This window comes from Rutidosis leptorrhynchoides, chromosome 4, assembly GCF_046630445.1.
Source record: "Rutidosis leptorrhynchoides isolate AG116_Rl617_1_P2 chromosome 4, CSIRO_AGI_Rlap_v1, whole genome shotgun sequence".
NCBI classification, from domain to species: domain Eukaryota; kingdom Viridiplantae; phylum Streptophyta; class Magnoliopsida; order Asterales; family Asteraceae; genus Rutidosis; species Rutidosis leptorrhynchoides.
Window position 1 is genome coordinate 470,186,858 of NC_092336.1, and position 21,036 is coordinate 470,207,893.

Consider the following 21,036-nt stretch of genomic DNA (forward strand, 5'->3'; position numbering starts at 1 on the left):
TGGGCGATGTGGGATCATAACAATACCCCACCTTTAAAGAGCCAACGTCCTCGTTGGTCACGGCTATGTTGGTCACGGTTGGCACCCTCTCTTCGGGTCCAAAACCACCACTCCATAGGCCACCACTCCGAGATGTCGGGCCCCGAAAGATGAGGCTAACTCTGATACCAATTGTCATGATCTCCTGGGACGAACCGGAGAGATCCAAAGCCGACCCTAGGACGAACCGGAGGTAAGCTCGGACTAGCCATAAGACCAAGTGTAGAACTCACTCTCAAAAACTAGCTTGAAGGAGGAGGGGACACCTTACCTTATAAGCCATCAATCAATCCCATACTTGGGCGATGTGGGATCATAACAGATTATAAGCAAAACAAAGACAGATTTCAATGTCAAAATCGAAGTTAAACAAATAATCAAGGTCCAAGTCAAACGATCAAATTGCAACTCACAACTCACCTTATGCCATTCTTTTCACATCCTCCACTTTATCATCATCTACCACACCTTCTTCCGTATTTTCTTTCTCGACAACTTATCTATTATACGACGACATTATCAATTATACAGAGTTCGTGTTATGGGGAGTATTAACAGGATGTAAAAGGATATACAGGTAAATGATGGGGGAGATCTCGAGTTGAAAAGGGGTCTTTTGGGTTTTGTGACATAAGTTACCTGAACTTTCACGAGATGGCCCTCGAGCATGCGGTAGTGGATTAGGATTGGATCCTTTAACTTCCTTCGGATATTTCTGAAATTTGACAATTTTGCTAAAAGATGTTAAGTGACTTTCTACAAAATAGTACTAACTAGTTGTGGAGCCCTCGCTTCGCGCCGGGGGCTCCGTTTTGAATGCGAGTTAAAAAAAAAGTCTTGATCTATTTTGTAAAAAAGAATTTTTTCCGACATAACATTGAAGAGTTGTTCCTTTTGTGAAAGTTGCTTCTTTTAGCGTTCGGGTTTTATTTTAAAAAAAAAGTTAGTAAAGTGGGGGTTCGATTTGTATTTTAATAAAAGTTAGTGGGTTAAGTTTGTGAAATTTGAAAAAACTTTACGTATAAAGTGGGGGTTCGATTTGTATTTTAATAAAAGTTAGGGGGTTAAGTTTGTGAAAATTGAATATTAGTAAAAAAAAAGGTAGTAAAGTGGGGGTTCGATTTGTATTTTAATAAAAGTTAGGGGGTTAAGCTTGTGAAATATGAGGAAAAATATACGTATAAAATGGGGGGTTCGATTTATATTTTAATGAAAGTTAGGGGGTTAAGTTTGCGAAAAGTGGAAAAATGAGTGTTACTATTCATTTCCACTTTTCCTTTTAGATATAGGTATATAATATTTAATTTCATGTGTGCTACTTGATCCTCGGTAGTCTTACTATAGCCAAGGTCATAACGTATCTTGGTCATTCGTACACCATGATTGGGTGAATTAGTTATATTCTGATCAAACAAAATGAGAAACGAAAATGTGAAACTCAAAAAGCGAATATACATAGAAACAAGTTGAGTTCACTTACACTAGACATCCTCAAACAATTTGAGTTCCTATTGGGGTCCATGACCTCTCATGCCGGATATGTTCCTGAAAGATTAAGATCAGTTAGAACATCTATGAAACAAAACAAATAAAAAAATGGAAAATTGGGCAGAATAGTACCTAATGAAATATTCTTATGCATATCTCATGCATAACTTTACCAGACCCTAAGTCACCATGAATCTTGTATCACGGGGGTGGCTGAAGGCTAAAACGAGAAATCAGAAAGGAACATATATGAACACCAAGGTGGGAGAATTCGGATCTCGGGGAGATCTCGAACGTTGACTTACGTTGACTTACGTTGACTTTATAGTTTTTTTTCATAAAAATATACATAAAAACATAAATATATGTATATTTATATACGTTTTTACGAGATTTTACAAAAATATCCGAGAGATGAGCGAGAAAATCTTAGAAATTACGAATTTTAAAAGAAAATCTTACAAATTAGCAAGAAAATCCGAGAAATCGTGGCTTTGACTAAGTTTGACCCCGTTGACCGAGAAATCTCGGGAGATGAACATCTCGTGTCGGTTGCCTTCTAAAAACGAGATCTCGGGGGAGATCTCCGAGAGATCTCGGGAGATTTACAACACTGATGAACACATATGAAGGTTAAACAAGATCACGTGAGACATATATGAGGCCCTAATATATATTTAATGATACGCATACCCGATTGGCTCGTGTTACGTATCACACTTGCACCATGCGCATATCCTTTGCGTTATAGCACTACTGGCGCAAGTAAATGTGCGCTAGGGTGCGCCAGGTTGATGACGGCGGACTACATAAAGGTGACGTGTCCTGCACTTACCACGATATCTGTACAAGGGCCGACAGTTAGCGAAAAATGTAATAGTACTGTTCCCTGGTCCCCTCCATGGAATGGTCAGGTAACGCAGACAAGAAAGCAACGTGGAACACGTGGCTCCAATAAACGAACAGCACTGTAGCTATAAATAACGGACTCGAATCACAAGGCAAAGGGCTGGTTTTTTAGGAAGTTACACACATACTATTGTTAGCATCTACGTACGAACCAGTCGCGCTATCTACATAGCGCCTCCCTTACCCGCGCTACCGGACTCATAGCATTTCACTAGATATTCTGGATATACATGTAACGTTCCTTGAACATAAATCCTATTCTCGACGCGAGCCATCGGTAATCGGACTACCCGCTGATGGTGGGTCTATGTTTAACCACCCCTGTTGAGATCCTCATCTCGCGATGGGTTATTCACGGTACTCCGGACCGGAGAGTTAAACTCAATTGACCCTTAAATCCCCTTTCAATGATGTCAAGCATGGACCGAACCTGACCCCATTACTCTATGCTTGATCATTTGGCGCCATCCGTGGGACATACAAGTTAAAAGGTTTTGATTTGATCTTTTCTCTATATATCCACTACTCATTTATTTTTTCCATACAGGAACCTGTTGCGAAAAGATAAGTGCATTCAATGACCACCTGCCGACCACAGCTAGGAACAAAGCGCAAAGCTGGTGCTGACGAAAGTTTAGGGTTGACGGAGATATCGATCCCCGCCCTCCAGACATTCAACACCTCCTGCGCGCCCATTGTAGTGCAGGGGTATCTTCCCGAGTCAGGTCATGGCGTTAAGCGCTTTCATATGGACAACGACAGTAGCGTTGACATCATGTATGAGCATTGCTTCCGACAGTTACCCACAACGGTGAGGCGAACCATCAAGCCTCTGACTACGGACCTATCTGGATTTTCAGGAGAATCAGCATAGCCTATTGGAATCTTAGATTTGAAGTTGGAGCTAAGAGACAGCAAGGATAAATTAAAAAAGCACACTGAGAGCGTAGAATTCTGTGTGGTGTGCTCGTATTCTAGATACAATGCTATACTAGGAAGGACCTCCATTCAGAAATTCGGTGCTATACCATCCACAATCCACGGGATGGTTCGATTCCTGACGGATCAAGGAGTTGCCACCCTCAAGTTAACCCTACTGGACGCCTTGTGTGCATCTGTTACTGACAAGAGGGGCGCTACACCCGAAGAAAAGGGCGCGAATGAATGGTGGGTTATAGTCAATCCCGAGTATCTGGAACAGAAGGTAAAGATAGGGGGAACCTAACACAAGAGACTAAAGAAAATCTGAGGAATATCCTCATCTCCAATTCCGACGTGTTCTGTTGGCGCGATGCTGATATGACTGGAGTACCGCGAGAGATCGCGCAGCATTACCTTCGCGCCAGCATCAATTTGACCCATATCAAACAAAAGAAGCGACCAATGGCACCCGAAAGGAGTGAATGGTTGCGCAGCGAAGTGGACAAGCTGGTTAAGGCTAGCATACTGCGCAAGGTGAACTACCAGACGTGGGTAGCTAACCCTGTGCTGGTGGCCAAGTCCGATGGAACGTGGCGGCTCTATATCGATTTTAAAGACATCAACAAAGCTTGTCCCAAAGACAACTATCCTCTGCCGGAGATAGACTGGAAGGTTGAGTCGCTCGCTGGTTTTAGGTTCAAGTACTTCCTAGACGCCTACAAAGGGTATCACCAAATATAAATGGCGGAAGAAGATGAAGAGAAGACCACGTTCCACACAGACCAAGGGATATACTGTTACACCAAAAATGCCCTTCGGACTGAAGAACGCAGGTGCCACCTATCAGCGCACCATAGATACAACATTCGCTAAGCAAATTGGATGCAACCTTGAGGCGTATGTCGACGACCTCATCATTAAAAGTAATACTGAGGAACAGTTGTTGGCCGATATACTCGAAACGTTTAACACGCTCAGGAGCATCAACATGAAGCTCAAACCTGCCAAGTGTAGTTTTGGGGAAGAAGAAGGAAATTTTCTAGGGCACATCGTGACTCCGCGTGAAATCAAGGCTAACCCGAAGAAGATAGAAGCAATTGAAAAGATGCCCTCCCCTAAAACAAAAAAGCAAGTTCAAAACCTCAATGGAAAATTAGCCGCATTGACGCGATTCCTGTCTAAGGCCACTGAAAGATCGCTCCCGTTCTTTCACACCTTGAAGGATTGCGCTAAAATGTCGGATTTCAAATGGACAGACGAGGCAGAAAAGGCATTCCAGGAGATGAAAGCGCTCCTCAAAGACCTCCCCACATTAACAGCGCCAATTGCTGGCGAAACCTTGATACTTTACCTCGCGATGTCTAAGGAAGCCGTTAGTTCCGTCTTAGTCGCCAAACGGGGGGATGCTCAAATGCCAATATACTTTGTCAGCAAAGCGCTATCAGGAAGCGAGCTGAATTATCTCCCCCATAGAAAAACACGTTTACGCGCTCGTCGTTACTGCTGACATTTGCGCAGGTACTTCCAAGCACATCCGATTACGGTACTCACTGATCAACCTATTCGACAGCTGCTCTATAAACCTGAGATATCGAGTAGGCTAACCAAATGGGCAATAGAGCTGGGCGAGCATGAAATTGCATACTGCGCTAGAAGCGCTATCAAGGGACAGGTGATGGCTGATTATTTGGCAACGGCCGCTGACATGCCGGCAATATGCGATCCTAAGCAACTTCCCGCGCCTCCGCTCGAACTATGAGAGCTCTATACAGACGGCGCAGGAAGCTCTGAAGGTGCTGGCGCAGGACTAATCCTCACTGGTCCGCATCAGGAAGAGCATACATACGCGTTACGGTTCAACTTTAAAGTGAAACAATCAGGCAGAATATGAAGCGCTATTAGCAGGGATGCTTAAAGCACGAGAGTTGGGAGTAAAAAAGCTACAAGCCTATATATATATATATATATATATATATATATATATATATATATATATATATATATATATATATATATATATATATATATATAGATTCACAACTGGTCGCTAATCAGATAAATAGCACGTTCGACGCCAATGACAAATCCATGCAATCATACTTGGCTCTGGTCCACTCTCTGGCCGATACATTTATCGACTTCAGGATCAGTCAAATCCCCAGGAGTCAAAACAAACAAGCGGATGTACTCAGTAAGCTGGCGGCCCTCACCTTCAACCATCTGAAAAAGAAAATATTAGTGGAGCAAGTCTTCAAGAAATCCACAGAGCCAGAAACAACGATTGCGTCCGTTGAAGAAGAAGAAGCGACTTGGATGACAGACATCATAGAATTCTTGTGAACTGGGTCTTTGCCTGAAGGGGAGAAAGAAGCGATGAAGATCAGGGTAAAAGCGCCGAACTACGAATTGCGAGGAGAGGTCTTATATCGAAAGTCTTATTTAGGTACCTGATGTTCTGCGAGGTGTATATAAAATAGCTTTATTTTTACATCGAAATACTATTAAATACGATACAATTTTACACAAGATATTTATTTATTTAGATAATGGATATACTTAAACCTTGCTACAACAATTATAGGCAGTGTACCTAATCGTACAGTAGTGTAGTTTTTAGTAAGTCCGGTTCGTTCCACAGGGAAAAATCTTTAAACAAAGCTTAACGCTATATTAGTTTTATTTTATAAAAATACAAATATATATATAAGTAATATTATTATTATAAAGGGGGGTTTTTACCGTTTAATGACCGGTTTGTCGATTTTAAAAACTTTAGTCGCAGTTAAAACCTGATGTAAAATAATAAAAATAAATATAACTTAATTTAAAGCGTAAAGTAAATAACAATAATGAAATTGCGATAAATAAAAGTGTGATAAAATAAAATTGCGATAATTAAAAAGTACGATAATTAAAAGTGCAATTAAATACAATAACAATAAATAAAAGTGCGATAATTAGAAGTGCAATTAAATATAAAATAAAGGAAATTAAATATGAAATAAAATAATTATGTTTATTTAAACTTCCGTAATCATGATGTTTGACGTGTTGATTTTAGTTTTATGCCCATGAGTTAATTGTCCTTTGTCCTGGATTATTTAATATGTCCGTCTGGTTTTGTCCATAACAGTCCATCAGTCATAAATATAAAGTGCGAGTATCCTCGTCAAATTATCCTTATACCCGAAGTTAAATATTCCAACTAATTGGGGACTTAAACTGTAACAAGATTTTAATACTTTGTTTAATAATTACACCAGGTTATCGACTGCGTGTAACCCAAGGTTTTAATACTTTGTTAACAATTATGCCAAGTGTCCTTGTACATAATTTCACCCCTGTTTTAATAATTCTAGTGGCTATTAATCCATTCCCGTGTCTGATTAAATGAACGATTATTCGTACATATAAATATCCCGTCCATCGTGTCCGATTGAGTGTATATGGTTATTTATAGGGACGTCCAATTGTAAATCTTTATATTAAAATTAACAAACTATCATTTAGTTAAATAAATATAAAGCCCATTAATAGCCCATAGTCTAATTTCCACAAGTGTCGTTCTTTTGTCCAAACCCCATTTATGGTACAAAGCCCAATTACCCAATTTTAGTAATTAGCCCAACATCATGATTACTTCGTTTTAAATAAGCATAATAATAACTTAGTTACGAGACATTAAATTAAAAAGGTTGAACATAACTTACAATGATTAAAAATAGCGTAGCGTTACACGGACAGAATTTCGACTTACACCCTTACAACATTCGCTAACATACCCTTATTATTAGGATTAAAATTAAAATTAAAATTAAAATTAAAATATAAATATAAATATTTACGTATAGATATAGAGAGGATGGATATATTTTTATGGTGCACCAAAGCTCGAAATTTATAGGCTTGTGAACTGGAAAAGATGCTCATGCGATCGCATAGAGTTTCTTCCTCCAAGCCATGCGATCGCATGGCCAGCTAGGGAGGCTCAAAAGTCTTTGTTTTTTTATGCCGACGGTTTTTAAATATAATATAATATATATATTAATTTTAAGAATTAATTATATATTATATTATATTCATGTGCATAGTTGACTTGTAATTTTTAGTCCGTTGCGTCGAGCGTTGAGAGTTGACTCTGGTCCCGGTTCCGGATTTTCAAACGTCCTTGCGTACAATTTAATATCTTGTACTTTACGTTTTGAATCTTATACTCTTGTAATTCTGAGATGTTTCTTATCAATAATTGGAACCTCTTTGATTGTATTTTGTACTTTTGAGCTTTTTGGTCATTTGCGTCTTCAATTTGTCGAATCTGTCTTTTGTCTTCACTTTTATTATTTAAGCGAATATCACTTGTAAATAGAACAGTTGCAACTAAAAGCTTGTCTTTCTTGAGGGATAATGCTATGAAATATATGTTCGTTTTTAGCATTATCAAATATTCCCACACTTGAGCATTGCTTGTCCTCAAGCAATATAGTTTTGAAATACTAGAATCACTTCTTTATTCTTCACACTTTGTACATCAATGATTTCTTTACGGCGGTATAAACAATGGTAGTAACGATGTGGTTTACAGTCTCACATGACTTATGAAAATTTAGATCCTTTAGGAAATTGGATCTTTATGAAAACATTTGATCTTTTTGAAAATTAAATCTAGCTTTTACCCTAGATAAGTTTTCCGGAATAACCCTTCACCGGTGTTTGCAAAATATTTTTGTGAGTTTGGTGGGTTTCAGATTTTAAAATACTAGCTCAAAACTTATGGTTTTGTGTCACCCACTTGCTATCCTTGTATTAGGAAAGCAACACGTCCAGTATACTTGCTCCGTATATTACCTTTCGATAAACTACCGTCCGGTTGTAAAGGAAAGCATTGAACAAGCAACTGTTAAGGCAATGTCCCGTGACATGCTTTCGATTATGGTCTTTAACGTGTCGGATGCAATTACTATCCTTTGTAGGAGCAATAGTAAAGCTCACCCTATAGTTTTTTTGGTCTGGCACAAGGTCCTGTCTTCGACCATGCTATGCAACCACCGTTCTTACGGTTGACACCCGATTTGGTTCAGGTGACCTAATGAATTCCAGGTGAATTCCTAGGATTTTACATTCAATGGTAATGAACGCATTGAAAATAGGTTTTCAGAAAACAAATCAGTTTGTAATTTTGATCAAAATATTTTCTCGTTCAAGCTCGAGTTTAGATATCATCGAATTCCATGAGTTTGTAATTCTCAATCTTTAAGGTCAATCTCTAGGATTGAGTAATATCAGTCTTAAAAGCTGATTTTTGATCTTTTAAGGAGATTATCCTTTCTGGGGATCTGATTCATTAGTCTTATCCAGCTAATTTGCACGGCGTCCTCCCCATTTTACAAGACAGATCCTCTCATGGTTAGGATAAGTCTGACCACTTGGCGACCCTGTTTGATGCTGAGGTCTGTGGATATTCTGCAGATTTTAGAGATGACTTTTCTAGGTTTTTCGTCAACCTACAGCTGGTCTGGACGACAACTTCATGACCTAAATCAAGAAGCGCGTTTCTTTTTCGGAAGACTTTACTTCCTTTTAACGATGGAATTGATTCATCGTGTAGATCCATCTTTCTTTCAAATATATTACAGTAAATCGGGTAAAACTGTTTAGTTTAGTCCAAAGTAAAAGTATCTTCAATTATTTGTTACAGAAATATGTGACATATGTTTAAGATAACTTGGTAATTTTTTCCACACTTGGCTTTTATTTTCCTTTTTATTGTCCTCTATTCCATTTTAAATGAATTTTAACATTTTGGTTTGTTTCTCAATTTATGTCCTTTCCGAGGTAACAATAATTTCGGTGTTAACACCTAGTTTTATCGTTCATAAATATGTATAAACATGATTTTGAGTTCATTTAATTGAAAATTTTGAAAAATTTTACTAGAATTGGGTAGTCAGTATATAAGACTAGGGCTGTTCTTTATTATCAGAGAGCACTAGATTCTAATACAACTACTACTTTACTAGTATTTCTAATGGTAACCAAGTGTATAAAGTAAAAATTTTAAAATCCGAAAGAATTTAACCCCTTCCCACACTTAAGATCTTGCAATGCCCTCATTTGCAAGAAATCAGTAACAATTTAAGTTATTGAGGGTGATTAGCGTAAAAATGATTAAATTTTACCAAAGTTTCCAAACATATTGGCGTTTGTTTGCTGAATGATAAATGGTGCATATCATTTGTTCATTCCGTCTGTTCTTACATCACATTTATTTGTCATCTTGTTGTCAAAATTAGTAGCTTTTGCTGAACTTAATGTCAGTCTTTGAAAATGCGCTGTTTTACCCTGTTTTGTACAATTTACAATATACATACATACAAATATAAACATGCATGGCAATTTGAAATGGGACTTAATATCCCACTTTCAAATCCTAAATGTGAAATATTAGTACACAATAATAATAAAAATGATAAAGATTACATAAGTATATTCAATAACGTAAGTTTAAACATGAATAAGTAAAAAAGATAAAAACATAAAAATCATATAAATAACCAAATGGAACCAAATCAGTCTGGATAGGGGTTCCAGTTCATCTCATCAGGTGGGTTCCATTGTTAGTTATAGGTGTTCTGATAGGCTTGGTTATAGTCATACCGGTTAAAGGGTGGTCGGATATCAGGGCTGTGTGGCGGAAAATGAGCAGGTCGAGTAGGTACATAGTTATTTGGTACCTGATATGATAGCTGGCTCATGATTTGGTGCTGATGAAATAACCAGCTATCGTGTTGGCGTCGCCTATAATCCTCGTATACTCGCTCGGAGTTCCACTGCTCATACATACTATGTCTGGCCGCGTTCGTCATTGCTTCCTCATCTATACGAATGTGGACGTCAAGAATAGCATCTCGAAAGACATCCCTAATGTCTTCCACCTCCTCTATTTTCTCGTCTGAGCCTCTCTCTACCTGAGGATGAGATCCCTCATAGGGTACTGCCTGGTTACGTCTACTTTTCAATACCTTAGCACCCACATAAACTTTCAATCCTAAGGGCTCAACCTATTCTCTACAAAGCTGTAATGGACCCCCTTGGTTCCTATCAACACCTAAATACTCTCCAATGAGAGTAACAAAAATACCTCCTCCTATTATACTCCCGTCCTGCATTCCTTCTACCATTTTAGATAAATAAAAAGCAACACAGTAAGGGATATTGACAAAGCTTCTAGGATTCCGAATACACTTTAGGTAGAATAAATCATGTAAGGTAATTTTTTCTTTATTATGACCTCTCTGTGTAATTGAGTTAGCCAAAAATCTATGAATAATACGAAGCTCGGCTCTGTCAATATGTGTATAGGAGTGTCCTCCTGCTCGTGTAAAAACATCAAAATGTGACATACGCCTCCAAATGGCGTCAGCATCAAAGTTGCTATCTACCCTTTCACCATAATGAATCAAGTTTGTACAATCGGGTAGTAGCAACTCACCAGGAGTATATATCTGTAAAGCCCTGGCCATGTCCAGCATGGACATTCTGTACATCCTACCGCCAAGGATAAACCTAAGAAATCTTCTATCATCTATTCTAACTATATTTGTATCAAGTGATACAGTACTCATCAACTCAACACACCATTCCTTATATACAGGTCTACGAATGGTGAAAAGACGTTCCCAATCTGTAAAAGAAGAACTGCCATACCTTTGAACTAAAAGCTGTCTAACACGATCAGATAGATGGATCGTTTCCAAAGGAACCCAATCGATTACCCTTGGCACCTCTACATTTTTTGTTACCAATTAGAATTTGTTCCTTTGATATGTCTCGTAATCTCTCCATCTCCTATCAAATCTCAGATTAGGATGCAGAGTGTGCTTAGGAATCGTTGGGAATTCTACTGGCGGCCTCATTGGGAATACTATGAATTCATCAACAAACTGTACCGGATCATAATAAGGTATGTGCTAATCAGGCTGTTGTTGTGGTTCTTGTTGTGGTTCTTGTTCGTGTTGCATTTCTGGTTCTGGTTCTGGTGCTGGTGCTGGTCGTCTAGATGATGATGCTCCTGAACCTCCAGTATCGGCTTTCTGCAAAACACATTAAACGCAAAATTTGTGCATCCAAATATGCATTAGTGTTAGCAAAATAACAACTTAAAACAATCACTATAACATGTTAAATCAAAATTAAACTTATACACATTTTCACAATTTTTCACAATTCTACACTTTTCAAATAAGCACATATGAAAATGTATACAAAGTTCATAAGCATTTAACTCAAATAACATGTCAAAATAATCATTACTAATAATTAAACAAGTCTCAAATGACAAATATATCAAATTAATCAAGTTCATGAATTTTGGACTTAAAAAGTCCACTTTAATCTCTAAAAATCATGTTTAGGATCAATGTTTGGATCATTTAACAACCTAAACATGTTACACTACTCAATTTAGCAATAATTCATGACAAAAATCGGCCATAATCTGTTTATATCAAAAAGCCCCAAATTGCTCAAGAACACAAACCCTAGATTTCTAAAAATTTTGAAGTTTTTGGCTTCAAATCATGTTAAATAGCATCAATCTAGGTTATACATGCATAAAATACTAACAATTTAACACTAATTACACTAGAAATTAACAAAATTGCATTAGGTAAAAAATTGGTAATTATCACAAAAACTAGCAAATTTATGAGTTTAGGGGTGTAATTTTTACCATTTTGCTGAAGAATGAGAATCTAGGCATGATTAGGGCAAGAAAAAAGACAAATTACAGTGGAAAAATGATGAAATTTGGTGAAGATTTGAGAGAGTTTCGTGTTTGTGTTTCTGTTGTGTGGAGAAGACAGACCCACTGAGAGTTTTGTATCAGGCCTGTTTTCCAGCTCCATGCGATTGCATGGAGTTGGAGTGCAATACCCATGCGATCGCATGGGTATCCGGGAACAGTGTTTCAGCTTTTTTTTTTTTTTATAAAACCTTAAACTAAATAAAACATATAATTAATAAAATTTTAAAAATTTGTTTCTTTTTAGGATGAGGGATTTTCGGATCGATGTCCTAGTCTGTCCCTCGACAAAATTTTAAAATTTGTCAATTCAAAGCGCGGTTTTAAAAGTAAAGATTTTTGGGTTTTTTTTTTTTTTTTTATGTTTTTGGCATACTTTAGTTCAATAAGATTAAAAATAATGATAATAAAAGTTCTCGTCCCTCCCTCGGGTAAAGCAATTTCGGTTCAAAGACCTAGTCTTCAACTTACGACGAATTTTAAAAATCATATTTTTAACTTAGCGACATAAAGTAAATTTTTTTTGTTTTTAAATTCACACAACTTAAATTTAAAAATGCATAAAATTAAAAATTCACACCAAACTTAAATAAAAATTCATATTATAAATTCACACCAAACTTATATTATATTTTTGTTTTTATACATACAAACTTATATTAATTTTTCAAATATTTACAATTTTAAATATATTGATTTAATTTAAACAAGTTTACAATATTATTTTAATATTAATTTTAAAAACAAAGTAAAAATAAAATTAAAAATCTTTTTGGCTTTTATCCCACTTTAATCAATCAAATATTATCAAAAATATGCGCCCCTCTTTTCGGTAAAGTAATTTTGGTTCCATGACCTAATTTAACTCATGACGAATTTTTGAAATATTTTGGGTTGATTGATTAAAGATATTTATACCTTAAGAATAAACGTTAAATTTCGCAGTGATGTAATAAATTTTTTGAATGATATCAATAATTTCGGTCGCCAAACCTAATTTTATTCAATACCAATTTAATACTTTATAACGAACAAATTAGCGTTTATTATCAAAAGGTTAAAAATAAAAATAAAAAAAAATAAAAACTGTACAGACTTACCTGTGAGATAGTATTCTTAGTGATACGATCTATCCCACTCATAAGATAGTAGGTTTAATTGGTTTTCCATAGCTACATAGGCGTAACCTCGAGCATTCAGTATTTTTTTCTTCTAAACATATGAACGGTCCGTCTCTGCATAAAGTAACAAATTCGGTGTTTGAATAGGTTTGATTATTTGAACATTTACCTCCATGTGACCATTTTCCGTATTTGTGACATCTTTCTAGGTGTCGTGCTCTTCTTTTCGCTTCGGATTTTGATTTTCCTTTACCAAATTGTAACTTATTATCTTCGCATCTGGATTCTTTTCTTACTCCGTCCAATCTTTCTCTGATTACTGATACTAGTTCACTCAGAAGTGTGTCATTATTACGTTTAGTGATCAAAGCGTGTAGCATTAGACCATGGTTTAGTTCACAGGAAGTCTTCATTTCCTAAAAAAAATAAAAATTCAGAATGGGGGGAGAAGACTAGTTCTTTAGGGTCTGCTAGGGAAAGACCATTCGGATTCCATTTTCGAGAACTACACGAAAACAGAAAATCTAACTCTAATAGAAATACATATTATCCTTTAAAGACTTGATTCTCCCCACACTTAGTTAGCTGTGGTATCGAAATTGTGATTAACTTCGTTGTCGACTTCCATCGGACCATGTATGTAATGTTTAACTCTGTGACCATTAACTTTAAATTCAATTCCATTTGAATTTATTAATTCTATCGTTCCGTATGGGAAAACTCTTTTGACTATGAATGGTCCAGACCATCTTGATTTCAATTTTCCAGGAAATAGCTTGAATCGTGAATTGAAAAGAAGAACTCTGTCTCCTTCTTTAAATTCTTTTAAACTTCTGATTCTTTTATCATGCCATTTCTTTGTTCTTTCTTTATAGATTAACGAATTTTCGTATGCTTCATGTCTTAATTCTTCTAATTCATTTAGTTGACTTAACCGTAGACGTCCAGCTTCATGTAAATCAAGATTACATGTCTTCAAAGCCCAAAATGCTTTGTGTTCAATTTCTACTGGAAGATGACATGTTTTTCTATAAACGAGTCTGAAAGGTGTGGTTCCAATTGGAGTTTTGTAGGCTGTTCTAAAAGCCCAAAGTGCATCCTCCAATTTTATGGACCATTCCTTCGGATTTGATCCTACGGTTTTTTCTAGAATACTTTTTAAAGCTCGGTTGGTATTTTCAACTTGTCCACTTGTTTGTGGATGATATGCAGTGGAGATTTTATGAGTCACTCCATATCTTTTGAGAACTTTCTCAAGTTGATTATTACAAAAATGAGTTCCCCGATCACTTCTTAAAGCTTTCGGTGTTCCAAACATTGCAAAAAGACGTTTTAAAAAGTTAACTACAACTCGTGCATCGTTAGTTGGTAGAGCTTGTGCTTTCGCCCATTTAGATACATAATCAATGGCTACGAGAATGTATAAATTATTATGAGATTTTGGAAATGGACCCATAAAGTCAATACCCCAAATGTCAAATACTTCACATACTTGAATGACATTTTGTGGCATTTCATCACGTTGACTTATTTTTCCGGCCCTTTGACAAGCATCACAGGATTTGCAAAGAAGGTGAGCGTCTTTGTAAATTGTAGGCCAATAGAATCCAGCATCATAAACTTTTCTTGCTGTTAGTTGAGGCCCATAATACCCTCCTGTTGGTCCTGTGTGACAATGGTTTAAGATTTTACTAGCTTCATCTCCGAATACACATCGGCGTATTATTCCATCTGGACAACTTTTAAACAAATGTGGATCTTTCCAGAAATAGTGTTTTATATTGTAAAGACCCGTCCTTATCCACCTGGACGAAGTCTTCAACATATGGTCCCATTGCGAGGTACTGAACTCTATATGCCTTGAACGACTCCATGTAATATCTTTTAGATTGAGCAAATGCACATCGGAAGACTTAAATCGTACCTGAGAATAAACATGCTTAAAAGTGTCAACCAAAAGGTTGGTGAGTTCATAGGTTTATCATGATAATCATTTCAATATATTAATAGACCACAAGATTTCCATTTATAAATATATGTACACTCGCAAGTGTATAAAAGTATTCTATAAGCTGTAGGCACCCGGTAACAAGCCTTAACGTTCATGTTTTACCCTCTGAAGTACACCAGATCAGGTGTGTTTAAAATAACCTCGAAGTACTAAAGCATCCCATAGTCAGGATGGGGTTTGTCAGGCCCAATAGATCTATCTTTAGGATTCGCGCCTACCGTACATAGACAAGTAGTTTAATGTTACCAAGCTAAGGGTATATTTCTGGTTTAAACCCACATAGAATTAGTTTTAGTACTTGTGCCTACTTCGTAAAACATTTATAAAACAGCGCATGTATTCTCAGCCCAAAAATATATATTGCAAAAGCAATTAAAAAGGGAGCAAATGAAACTCACTTTACTGTATTTTGTAGTAAAAATACATATGACGTCACTGAACAAGTATAGGGTTGGTCTCGGATTCACGAACCTATATCATTTGTATATATATTAACACATATAATTGTAATCGAACAATTTCTATATATATATATATATATATATATATATATATATATATATATATATATATATATATATATATATATATATATATATATATATATATATATATATAAGCTTATTAGTAATATCATTTTTATATTAATAACCTATAGGTTCCATATATTCATTTTATATATTTAAAATAATTAAAAATATAAATTCTGTTATGTTATATGTATTAAATATATATTTTGTATATATATATATATATATATATATATATATATATATATATACATACATATCGTTTGTTTTGTTAAAAGTATAATAATACTAAAATAATATTAGTAATGATAAAAATAATAATAATGATAATAAAGTTAAAAATAATAATTTTAGTACAAATGATAAAATGATAACTTTAATAAAAATAATACTTTTTAATAAAAATGTTAATTTTACTAATAATTAATACTAATAATAATAATAATAAAATAATGATGCTAATAATTATATTTTTAATATTTGTAATAATATAATAAATATAATAATTAATAATAGCAATAATGTTAATAATAATAATTGAAATACTACCTTAAAACTAGCTTCTAAAAATAAATGCCCGGAACGGGACTCGAACCCGCGACCTCTCGCTAAACCTACCACCTCCTTTACCATTGAGCTGTTTGGTTATTTTTGTAATAATTCTTGGTTTAATCTATATAACCCGAAATTTTGTGTTTCCATCTTCTTCTCTATCAGATTCTTTTGAATCCAGCCCACCAAGAATAATATGGGTCTCGGCCCACCAAACAAATTAAAAGCCCAAATACATATCGGCCAAACTCATCAGTCCATCGACCCAAAGATAAGCCAATGGACTCGATATCCTAATTCTATTACAAAAGTCCACCGGCTACCCCTTTTTTTTTATGTTAAAAAGATTCGGTACACACCAAGGATCAAACACCACAAGTGCTACAGTCTGTCGCTTCTTTTTTTTATAATATCATTATCATATATCATCACAGCCATTCACCATCATAATTTAACATCATTCTAATCGTTTGTCACCATCAACAATCATTCACGTTTTATTAATTGAGATAGGAGCAGTAATCGAAACATCAAACAACTTGGTTTGATTGTCGAATAACAGCAAAGAATATATATATATATATATATATATATATATATATATATATATATATATATATATATATATATATATATATATATATATATATATATATATATATATATATATAAACAGTCTGGCAGCCGACGGTGGTGGTTTGCGAGCTGTACAGTATGATTCGAACAATTGAAGCTTTCCCAGCTGTAAACATCAGTTAAAAAAATGGTAGCTTTGTGATGGTATTCGCATAAAATAGAAATCGTGAACAGAATTAATACTGAAGGAACCAAGTAACAGTAAGTGTTTAATGAGTGATGATGTTAGTGGTTCATGATGGAAAATGAGAAATATTGGGGGAAACGTTCATGGTGGCGGTTGTGGAGATTTTAACAAGAGAGAAGGTGGCGAGAGGGTAGTGTTTGTTTGTTGTCGAGTGTCACATAAGGAGAAGGATGACCATGGTTTTGATGGTGTGGGTGTAGACGGATGATGAAGATGAAGTGGAGATGGCGGATAGGGTTGAAAGTGGTGGTGCAAGGTGGTGTTTCACGATGGATGGTTCATTCGGTTGTAGTTTTTGATCGATGGAATAAAGAAAAAAGAGAAAAGTGTTGATAGATATAAATGCGTATTCAATGTATATGTTTATATAGATATGAATTCAGTGAAGAAAGAAATTAAAACAAAACAAATACAGTGAAGTATCACTAACTGCATTTGAGAACATCACATGTATACAGAATTTTGATGAATCATGCACCATATAATATATTAAAATATTAAAATATTAAATGATTTTATCAAACGTGTAATAAAGCTGCCGACAGTTGAATTCGAATATTATATCGTGCCCCGTTGATAATTAGTAGTGGATAAAAGTACTCAGAAAAATCCCAAATTTTTATATTAACTATATTTATTTATTTTTGTCATTATGGTATAAAATTCAATCCTTAATTTGTTAAATAAAAATACATCAACTGTCCCTCTCATTTCTGGGTAAAATATTAAAATTGTTAAAACTTAATAAATAGTTCCTAAATACATTTTTAATAAGCCTAAAATTTATAGAACTCATTTTTGGAATTACAAAATAAATTCGAAAATACATATATATTCAATATACTTTATTTACACATATAGATACCTTTTAAATAATAGGTATTATATATTATTTTATTTTACATTATTAATTCTAACAATTACGTCATATAATATTTCAATTTATATTTCAAATTCATATATTTAAATATATATTTATCTATTTACAAATAGTGGTTCGTGAATCGTCGAGAGCAGTCGAAGATCAATTGAATAAAAACAGTTCAAACTTTTTGAGACTCAACCTAACAGACTTTTCTTGTCGTGTCCAAAAATATAATATTGTATCAAGAGTTTGGTTTAAAATTAGTCGAAATTTTCCGGGTCGTCACAGTACCTATCCGTTAAAGAAATTTCGTCCCGAAATTTGATCGAGGTCGTCGTGGCTAACAGTAAGAATGTTTTCCTGATGAATATGAGTCGATAAATAGAGTTTTATCATTATTGATTTATATAGATAAAACAATTCGATTATGTGAAGCGTACGAGTGAAGTTGTCACAAAAGATTGAAATGAGAACTAAAGATTCGTCTTAACTTTTGACGTAGTCACAGTTGATTTCCAGAATTCAAGGAATTTAAAGAAATTCTTCAAAATCTATATAAGATTTGATTCTTCGGCAAATAAGGAAATTAGGATCTTCTTTAATTAAATGCGATCATCTGCCACGATTGTCCTGTCGGATATTTCCATTATAAATTTACCTCTTCCGTTCAATTACTTTTATCACTCCTATATCCAATTCCCAAATTCAAAAGATTGTGAAAATGCTTAATTCCGTTCTAATCCTTGATATTTTCCAAATTATCAATTCTGCCATTCTTCTCTTCCACCAGAAAACTCTGTTTACTTCTACTATTACTTTGAGTGATACTATTCTTAATTATACCGTGTCTTTATATTGCTATTCGTATTAATATTCACGGTTTGTGATTTCAGGGTTGTTGTTGAGTTTTATATCTTCCCTTATGTTTCATAACTCTTTGCCTTTTTATTCTCTTCTCGACTTCTAGTAAAGCGAGTAATGGTTCAGAATTTGTAAGTATGGAGTTTCGAATGATTATAGTATTCTAAGCAGAAAGAAATGTATTAGCACGATTTGATATGTCAAATTACCAGAATCCCTGAGGATGGAACTATCAAGAATCTATATTCTTGATATGTTCAGAGGTTAAGTAGAATGAAAGAGTTATGTAACATGGCACATGATGACGTTATGATCTGTGAATCATCATGTTCCAATAGAACTTCCAGCATGACTTACTGTAATATAATCACGTTGGCCAAGTGTCATTATATTATAGTAACTCATGCTCAAATTCTTAACACTTCTCCAGAATTCATTTTTAATTATATTTAAATTTTACAGAAGTTCCAAATATAAGGTAATACAGAAAGCATGAAGAGGTATTTAATTTCGAACCAGAATACTTATGAAAATATCCACAGAAATATCGAGGATATTTATGATGATATTTTTTTTTTTGGATTTCTAAGTTCGAAAGTTGATAAGGAAAAATTTTCCGCAAGATTTTAACATGACTTCAGAGCAGGATATTTTCTAAAGATTTCATCGGATCCAGAATTACCTGGATTCTTTGAATATAGGGTATGGTCCTTGTATTTGTCCTTGGTCTCTTTTGTGGTTAGCTCAATCCGTTTTCCAGTTCCAACTTTTCTGAGCTTCTCCAACGTACTATTCTTTATCATCAAATTCTTGGTCATTAAGACCATTTACTGCATGCTGCTTCATCAGCATTTTCAAAGTTAACGGATCGGGGTCATCAGTTATCAAACCGAGGTGGTATCAGGAGAATTGTGTTTTTAGATGATTAAATGCTGATGGTAATATGGTGGAATATAAAAGATTTTTCGGTAATGAAGGCGAAAAGATAACGTATATATCAAGGTTATAATAAGGTTAGTCCGACTGAAAAGTCGAAGTTGACTTGCTGGAGCTGTGACAAAATTTGCTACTTTGAAAGGGATTACCAAATCATTTTAGGTAATAATAACACTAAAGGAATTAGTGCAGCTACGTGTTAAACGTTTACTCAGTTTCCGAGGGTTTTTCAGGTGTATAACTATATGCATCAATATTTTCTTCCGAAGATGAAGTGCGGCTGGTTCATCCTCTCAATCGAGGTGTTTTCAAGAATCGTGAAAGGTTTGAACGCAGATTGTAATCGTCAAGATACGAATGAGGTTTAAGATGATATCAAGTGGCAAACTTGAAGAATTATTTAGTTTCATATGTTATAATCAGTATTTTAATTCATTTTAATTGTCCAATATTATTCGTCCACAGTCGATAGTCCACATTTAACAGTCCAATAGTTCATATATAGTTTAATATATAACATTCGAATTAATTAATATGTATCGTAACCCGTGTACCGGTCTCAGTATTGATCACAACTCAAACTATGTATATATTTTAGAATCAACCTCAACCCTGTATAGCTAACTCCGTCATTTGCATATAGAGTGTCTATGGTTGTTCCAAGATAAATATATAGATGAGTCAATATGATATGTCAAAACCTTGTATACGTGTCCCGTTATTTATAGTGTGTAAAATAAATACAGAAATTAAATGACGATAAATAAAGTTGCGAGAATGTAAATTGCGATAAATAAAATGTAACCAGTTAGCTAGGAACAGTTAGCTAGAAACAGTTAGCGTGGATTCTTAACAATATTTCAATTAGTTAGTTCGTTTGTTTCTATCAAATTTTACTTTGTCCAATGTTTTCTTCATTATGCCACTTGTTGAATTCTGAGAAGTCAAAATCCAATATGAAATTGAATGAAAATGGTTATTCTGTGGTGAACAAATTTGTATATAAGTAGGATAGTAAATGAATGTTGAATCAGATTCGCAGAATGTACCGTGTAACTGATTAATGTGAAATCTAAATATTCTTCGGGTATTACCTACCCGTTAAAATATTTTCGCCATTAACAGTTTGTACAAAAGAATTTTTAATTACAATATTTATGAAAATATACTTGCATATATA

The 21,036-nt window shown here is 34.7% G+C and overlaps 1 pseudogene; it reads left to right on the forward strand.

Moving 5' to 3' along the window:
* Positions 1-21,036, forward strand: part of LOC139842284 (rhamnogalacturonan I rhamnosyltransferase 4-like) — a 235,488-nt pseudogene that overhangs the window by 137,401 nt on the left and 77,051 nt on the right.